Source organism: Hevea brasiliensis, chromosome 17 (assembly GCF_030052815.1).
Source record: "Hevea brasiliensis isolate MT/VB/25A 57/8 chromosome 17, ASM3005281v1, whole genome shotgun sequence".
Classification (NCBI taxonomy): Eukaryota; Viridiplantae; Streptophyta; class Magnoliopsida; order Malpighiales; family Euphorbiaceae; genus Hevea; species Hevea brasiliensis.
Window position 1 is genome coordinate 38144279 of NC_079509.1, and position 8347 is coordinate 38152625.

Sequence of the window (8347 nt, forward strand, 5' to 3'; positions counted from 1 at the left end):
TATTTGATCCAATTCTGCAGAACTCTCACAATCAGATTTTTCTGCTTGATATTACTTAACCCAAAACCAAACTTATGGTAGAGAACTAAGCAAATAATTCAATTAGGAAAATAAAGAATTCAAGACCCAACACCAACCTATGGTAGAGAACCAAGAATATCAAAGTAATTAATCCTTGAAAGCCAATCACACTTGTCAAGAAGAAAAATTCAATAAAGTACGATAGAGGAGAAAACTCTCTCAATGTTTAATTGATAATCAAAAAGCTGTCAAAAACATTAGCAACATAAGGTATTTATAGGTGGCTGCTAATACATCATAAAACCCTATAAAAACATCAAAATAATTACAAAAAAACCAAAATAAAATCGTCTAAAATGTAGGCTACAAAGTCCGCATGCCCAGAGCATGTGCCTCACTTATTTACATGCACAGGGTGTGTAACCCTTGGCAAAATAAGCAAAATTGTGGTTTTTAGCAAAATACATCCTAGGCCATGTTTTCTTCCCTCATCACACGCCCGGGGCATGTTGCCTCCTACAGCCCAAATTTTCAGATGCTTTCTTCTATGAAAATACACCCATGCCGTGCTGAAGCTTCCCTTGCAAGCCAAAGCCGTGAAAGCTTAGGCCTCTTGAAGAAATTGACGAATTTTGGCACTTTCAGCGCTCGAAAAGGTGGGTTTGTTTAGCATGACACTTGGTGACCTTCATCCTTAAATACTTGAGCAAGAATCACCATTTGAGTTCCCTTATCATGTTGAGCTCTCTATTTTCAAGTTCTTTGCTACAATAAGTTTGAACTAGCCTTTGTAGTGCCTTGGCCCTTGCCCTTGTGGTTGGTCCTTTGAATAGTCCAGTGGCATTGGCTCCATAATCTCCATCATTTATCTGTAAAAAGAATTAAAAAATATTTTTAAATAATTTTCCATAAATTAATTTGAAAGTTACAATTAAAACAAAAGAAAATTTATTTAAATAAAATTAATTAAGCAAAAATTTTGAACAAAATTAATTAGATAAATGTTAATAATTAAAGATGAGAAATAAATAGCTTGGTTTGTTACTAATTTTAAAAATATAGGGAAAAATATTTAATACTCATATAATAATTAAAAGTTTTGAAAAATTAGGATATTTTAATCGTCATTTCTGGCCTAGTAATTTGGCCCATCATCTAAGGTGAATTATTCACAATTTAATTTTTTCTATTGCTAAAAAATACTTTAAATGTAAGTATAATCATTAAATTTTGAACTTTACAACTTGTTAATTAGTAATTTAAATATGAATATATTTTTTATTGGGCCAATAACAGACATTTAGATAATATCAATACTCTAAATTAAAAAAATTAATTATAATGATATCACCATTAAAATAGACCTTATTACATTGTTGGCCAACATTAATGTGGGCCATTAATTAATGTCTATTTTATATTAATTTAGAATATTGAACAAAATTAGTGGAATATGAGCTCATTAATTTTATTGTTTAATTGGACAAATAAAAAAAAACTTTTAAATTATTAAATATTATCAATTATTTTAAAATCAACATAATGGAATATTAGTGGACCTAGGTGCATATAATTAGAATAAGACCTTTTACTAGACTAAAAAAGAATATCTTAATCGCCCAACTAAGTTGTTATATTCTTAAAAGAGATAATTTTGTGAGCCTATATTCTAATAATTTGAAGTTTATTGACCTAACAAAATATGGGCTATTCAACTTGACCAATATGGGCCATTATAAAAATATTTTAGAATATCAGTTTTAAAATTATTAAATTAATATATCCATTTTCTTTTGGGAATACTATATATATATATATATAAATGAAACTAAAACAAAAAGAATATCAAATTATTAAAATAAAAATCATTACATACTAATTATAAATAAGTCAAATTTCTATATTTTGTTTTTATAACTTTTTATGTAGATTATACTTTTTGTCTTTCAAATTTTTTAACAAAGATTTTAGAATAAAAATAATTAAAAATATAACAACATAGTAAAAATATTTATTAAAAATATGAAATAATTTAAGGTTGACTAAATTATAGGCCAAATGTTATAAAAAAAATCCAAAACTTCACGTGTTTTTGCAATTATAGCAAAATCTTTTTTTTTGGTTAATTTTGACCTAATTTGAAAGTTTAGTATTTATTATGACCCGATCAAAATTGAAAAATTGGGGGTGCTGACGCGGCCAAAAAATATCATTTTTTTTAATTTGTTGTTGCTGACATGGCAGGTGACGTGACAGAAACATTTATGTTCTTACTGACATGGTGGCTGGCGTGGCAAAATATTATTATTTTATATATTACTGCTGACGTAGCATAACTTTAATAATTAAAAAATCTAAAACTTTTACTTTTGTTAATTATAGCCAATCTTATAAGTTTGTATCATTTATAGCCAATTGACTAATTTTTATTTAATTTGATGAAAATTAATATTTTTTTTCTTAATTCAATTGTCAAAAATAAATATTTATATCATTTAGTATAACAAAAAAATAATATTCCCTTATTTCTCTCTCTCTCTCTCTCTCTCTCTCTCTCTCTCTCTCTCTCTCTCTTTGTGATATATAGAGAACTTATTTATGAAAATAGATAAATTCTTATTTATTTAAAATTGAAAATATCCTTCTACCCATCTGTCTCTCCTCCTACCAATTGTTATCCAATAATATGTACGTGTGCACCCACTACCCACCTTTCTCCCTTTAAATAGTATCTCTATATCTATCTCTCTCTCCTCCCATCCACTATCATTCAATAATATATAGACATTCAACCACATGTTTATTATTATTAGTATTATTATTATTATTATTATTATTATTATTATTATTATTTGCCAAAATGAAGAATATTGTTATTATTGACATTTTTGCATGGATTTTTAATTTTTAAATAAATAAAAAAACATGTGGGGAGAGAGAGGGGAAAATTATTTTTTTATTGTATTAAGTAATATAAATATTCATTTTTATAATTTTATTAGGTAATAAAATATTAAATTTTGACCAAGTTGCATCAAAATTAGTTAATTGGTTGTAAATGAAATAAACTTATAGAATTGGCTATAATTGACAAAAGTCAAAAAGTGTTGGATTTTTTTAATTATTAAAGTTATGCCACATCAGCAACAATTTATATAATAAAAATATTTTTGCCATGTCAGCAAGAAAATAAAATTCCCACCACATCACCCGCCATGTCAGCAATAACATATTTAAAAAATAATATTTGACTTGGCCATAATAAATACAAAACTTTTAGATTAGGAAAAAATTGACAAAAAAAAAAAAAGGTTTTAGCTATAATTGCAAAAACATGTAAAGTTTTAGATTTTTTTGAATATTAGGCCAATTAAGAAAGATGTATAATAGAGAGAGAGAGACAGAGAAAGAGAGAGATGTATAATATATATAGATATAGAGAGAGAAAGAGAGAGAAGGGGGAGAGAGAGAGAGGGGGGAGAAAGAGAGATGTACAATAGAGAGAGAAAGAGAGAGAAAAAGGGAAAGAGAGAGAGAGAGAGAGAGAGAGAGAGAGAGAGAGAGAGAGAGAGAGAGAGAGAGAGATGTACACTAGAGACAAAGAGAGAGAGATGTACAACAAAGAGAAAGAGAGTGATCTATAATAGAGAGAGAGAGAGATACAATAGAAAGAGAGATAGAGAAATAGCGATGTGTAATAGAGAGAGAGAGGGGGATAATAGAGAGAGAGAGAGAGAGAGAGAGAGAGAGAGAGAGAGAGAGAGAAGGAGAGGTATAAGAGAGGGGAAGAGAGAGTGTGTGTCATGACCTTATTTCTGAGTCAGACCGGCACTAGGACTTGGATCAGCATAAAGCCCCCGAGGCCAATAGTAAGTCTCGCTGTTCTCAAACCAATAATCAAAACCAAAATTAAGGCTTAACATGCAAATAAAATAAAATAAAGTATTATAAATTTGTTTGGGACAACTTAACCCAATTTCTATCAGGAAGCCAAAACAAGGGGAGCCCAGCTCAACCCTAATACTCAACATGTACAAACTATTTAATATCATAAATTTTTCATTAAGTAACACAACATATACATAAACCAATGTTATAGCGAAGCTCTAGTTATTAAACAAACAAATAAATAAATAGACATTATAAACTATTACCTAATAAGCACAACCTGCGAAGAAAAATGCAGGTTAAACTTAAAGAAATAAAGTCACTCCTCCTATAAACTCAACTCAACTCAACTAAGCCTTTATCCCAAAAATTTGGGGTCGGCTATATGGATTCGCTTTTTCCACTCTGAACGATTTTGGGTTAAATCCTCAGAAATGTATAATGCTTCTAAGTCATGCTGTACTACTCTCCTCCAAGTCAATTTAGGTCTACCCCTTTTTTTCTTTCTATCCTCTAGCCTCATGTGCTCTACTTGTCTAACTGGAGCCTCCGTATGTCTACGCTTCACATGACCAAACCACCTCAATCTCCCTTCTCTCAACTTATCTTCAATTGGCACCACTCCTACCTTTTCTCTAATACTTTCATTACGGACTTTATCTAGTCTAGTATGGCCACTCATCCACCTTAACATTCTCATCTCTGCAACTCTTATCTTAGATGCATACGACTCTTTCAAAGGCCCAACACTCACTACCATATAGCATAGGTAGTCGTATGGTATGCGGTAAAATTTTCCTTTTAATTTATTGGGAATCTTACGATCACATAAAACTCCGTGCACGTCTCCACTTCAACCATCAGCTTTAATCCTATGACTAACATCCTCCTCACATCCCCATCTACTTGAAGGATCGAGCCTAGATATTTAAAGTGATTACTTTGGGACAGTGCCACTCCATTCAAACTAACTCCTTCCCTATCACCGGTTTGGCCTTCACCGAACTTGCAATGCATGTATTCATCTTCGTTTTACTTAACTTAAAACCCTTTGACTCTAGAGTACTTCTCCAAAGTTCTAGCTTCCTATTGACTCCTTCTCGTGTCTCATCTATCAGAACAATATCATCCGCAAACATCATGCACCAAGGAATACTCTCTTGTATATGTTTCGTCAGTTCATCTAAAACTAATGTAAAAAGGTAAGGGCTTATGGCTGATCCTTGGTGTAATCCAATTGAGATCGGAAAATCTCTTGTGTCCCCTTCCACTGTGCGCACAATAGTAGTTGCTCCTTCATACATATCTTTCAATACTTGTATGTACCTAATAGATACCCTCTTTTGTTCTAACGCATTCCATAAGACCTCTCTTGGAACACTATCATAAGCCTTCTCCAAATCAATAAAAACCATGTGTAGATCTTTCTTCCCATCTCTATATTTCTCCATCAAGCTTCTAATGAGAAAGATCGCTTCTATAGTTGAACGACCAGGCATGAAACCAAATTGATTGAGAGAGATAGAAGTATCATGACGTAGTCGATGCTCCACAACTCTCTCCCACAACTTCATAGTATGGCTCATGAGTTTAATTCCCCTATAGTTTGAGCAACTCTGTATGTCTCCCTTATTTTTAAAAATAGGTACTAAAACACTCTTTCTCCATTCATCAGGCATTTTCTTTGAGTTTAGAATCTTATTAAATAATTTAGTTAACCATGCCACTCCCATATCTCCCAAATACTTCCACACTTCAATTGGTATTTCATCGGGTCCACAGGCTTTACCTACTTTCATTCTCTTAAGTGCTTCCTTTACTTCTAAAGATCTAATCCTTCTAGTATAATTTACATTCTTTTCTATTATTCTATAATCTATATTCACGCTATTTCCATTTTGACTATTATTAAAGAGATCATTAAAATAATTTCTCCATCTTTCTTTAATGTCCTCATCTTTCACCAACACTTTTCCTTCTTTATCCTTAATGCACCTAACTTGATTGAGATCTTGACATTTCCTTTCTCTACTCCTTGCTAATCTATAAATATCTTTCTCCCCTTCTTTAGTTCCAAGTTTCTCATATAACTTTTCAAAGGCCTGTGTTCTTACTTGGCTAACTGCCTTTTTTGCCTCTTTCTTTGCTATCTTGTACTGTTCATATGCCTCATTATTATCACATTTAGGTAATTTCTTATACCATTCCCTTTTTCTCTTCACTGCCTTTTGTACTTCCTCATTCCACCACCATCTCTCTTTTGAGGGTGGTCCATGTCCTTTAGACTCCCCAAGTACTTTTCTAGCTACTTCTCTAATCTTTGATGCCATCTGTATCCACATATCATTGGCCTCCATATCTAGCTTCCATACTTCGGACTCAAGAAGCTCATTTTTGAACTTCACTTGCTTTACTCCTTTGAACTCCCACCACTTTGTTTGAGCTACACTATTTCTTCTGACCTTACTTGAAATGTTCCTAAACTTGACATCCAAGACCACCAACCTATGTTGACTTGTTAAAGCCTCTCCTGGAATGACCTTGCAATCCTTGCATAGAGCTCTATTTGTCTTCCTGGTTAAGAGGAAGTCGATTTGGCTTCTATGTTGCCCACTTTTGAAAGTCACTAAATGTGACTCTCTTTTTATAAAGTAGGTATTTGCTAGTATTAGGTCGTATGCCATAGCAAAATCCAGGATGCTTTTTCCCTCCTCATTTCGACTGCCAAAACCAAAACCTCCATGAACATTCTGATAACCTTGCCTATCACTTCCTACATGTCCATTCAAATCTCCACCAATGAAAACATTCTCTTCATTCGGTATGCTTTGCATTAAATCATCCATATCTTCCTAAAACCTTTGTTTACTCTCACTGTCTAGTCCTATTTGTGGGGCATAAGCACTAACTATATTTATTGTTTCTCCGTCTAGTACTAGCTTTACTAGTATAATTCTATCTCCTACTCTTTTCACAGCTACTACTGCGTCTTTCAATGTCCTGTCTATGATTATACCCACTCCGTTCTTGTTTCTCTCCTTTCCAGTAAACCACAATTTGTACCCTGAATTACCCACTTCCTTACTTTTCTCTCCTACCCATTTAGTCTCCTGAATGCAAGCAATATTCACTCCTCCTATAACCTGAGAAAAATATTTGAACAAGAATGAGCGTTCGACTTAGAGAGTTTAGATATTGATTATAGATGCAATTTCTATAACTATTTATAACTAGTGCAATCCTACCATGAAATGCACATCCAACACATAAAACAAATAATTCATCCAATATTCCCACGAAAAGTTAATTTGGAGCTACTCACACATCCAATGTATCACATCAATATATATATGGAAGCTGATCCCTTATAAAGCCCTCTTAATCGAATACCTACCAGTGAAATCAACTCAAACCGGACTTTCACTTATTAATCCAAGTGCGTGAGTCAGCAAGATTAACTCAAAGCCGTACTCCCCCCAACTTATCTATATATAAGGATCGAGTCCTAGTGAGTCAATCTCTAGCTGCGACTACCAATCCTACCCATACCCATATCCACACCATATTCATGCCAGCACACACACAGAGCTTTAAATAATTTTCAGGGTGGCAATTATAAATAAATAACAATAATTAATTATGTAGCAATCAAAATTCCGATAATGTATTAACTATTTATGTGCATAATTAATTATATATAGAATGCATGAGCATGCCAGATATATATATATATATATATATATATATATATATATATATATATATATATATATATATAATTATTATTGAAATTACAAAAATAATCAATATTCAACTCATAGACTGGTCGATTTAATTACAGCCAGTCTAGCTGAAAGGAGAAAAAAGGTTGGTCCACACTGATTACCTAGACAAATACATTAACCTCTATCAAATTTACTGATAGAATTAATTAATTAATTTAATCAAAGAAATAAGATTAATTTTCTAAGGTCTTGCTGAAATTTTGAGTCTTCTTTATGATTGGACCTAACTCTCTCACAAGAAAAATGTAATGACAGCAACAAACAGGGCCTCAGGCCGACAACAACAATTATAATGTCCATCCAGGGCCTACAAGGATCCTAATCCAGGTCCAATCCTCCAAACTCTAGCTCAGGTCCCCAACTCTTGTACAGTCTAAATATTTATTTTTAGCACTTTAAAAATTATAAAAATATTCCTGAAGGTCCTCCACATCATCCTTACATTAATTAAAGTCATTTTACTAAAATTTTCTAAGCTAGGAGTATTTTACAGATTTATCAGCTAGCTTTGCCAAGGTAAAAACTATACAACTTAAGTTTGAGACTACCTTCGCAAATTCTGCTACCTGGTGCACATTCAGGACGTCTGAAAACACTAGGAATGATTGTAAACAGGACCTCTTTCTGAGACAGCTAACCAAACACCTAGACCG

The 8347-nt window shown here is 32.4% G+C and overlaps 1 long non-coding RNA gene across 1 annotated transcript; it reads right to left on the reverse strand.

Moving 5' to 3' along the window:
• Positions 1 to 225: 225 nt before the first annotated feature.
• On the reverse strand, positions 226 to 4026 carry LOC131175428 (uncharacterized). The gene is made up of 2 exons (XR_009145621.1): positions 3830 to 4026; positions 226 to 890 (listed from the first exon to the last, which is right to left on the reverse strand). It is a non-coding gene; the product is annotated as an uncharacterized LOC131175428 (long non-coding RNA).
• Positions 4027 to 8347: the final 4321 nt, after the last annotated feature.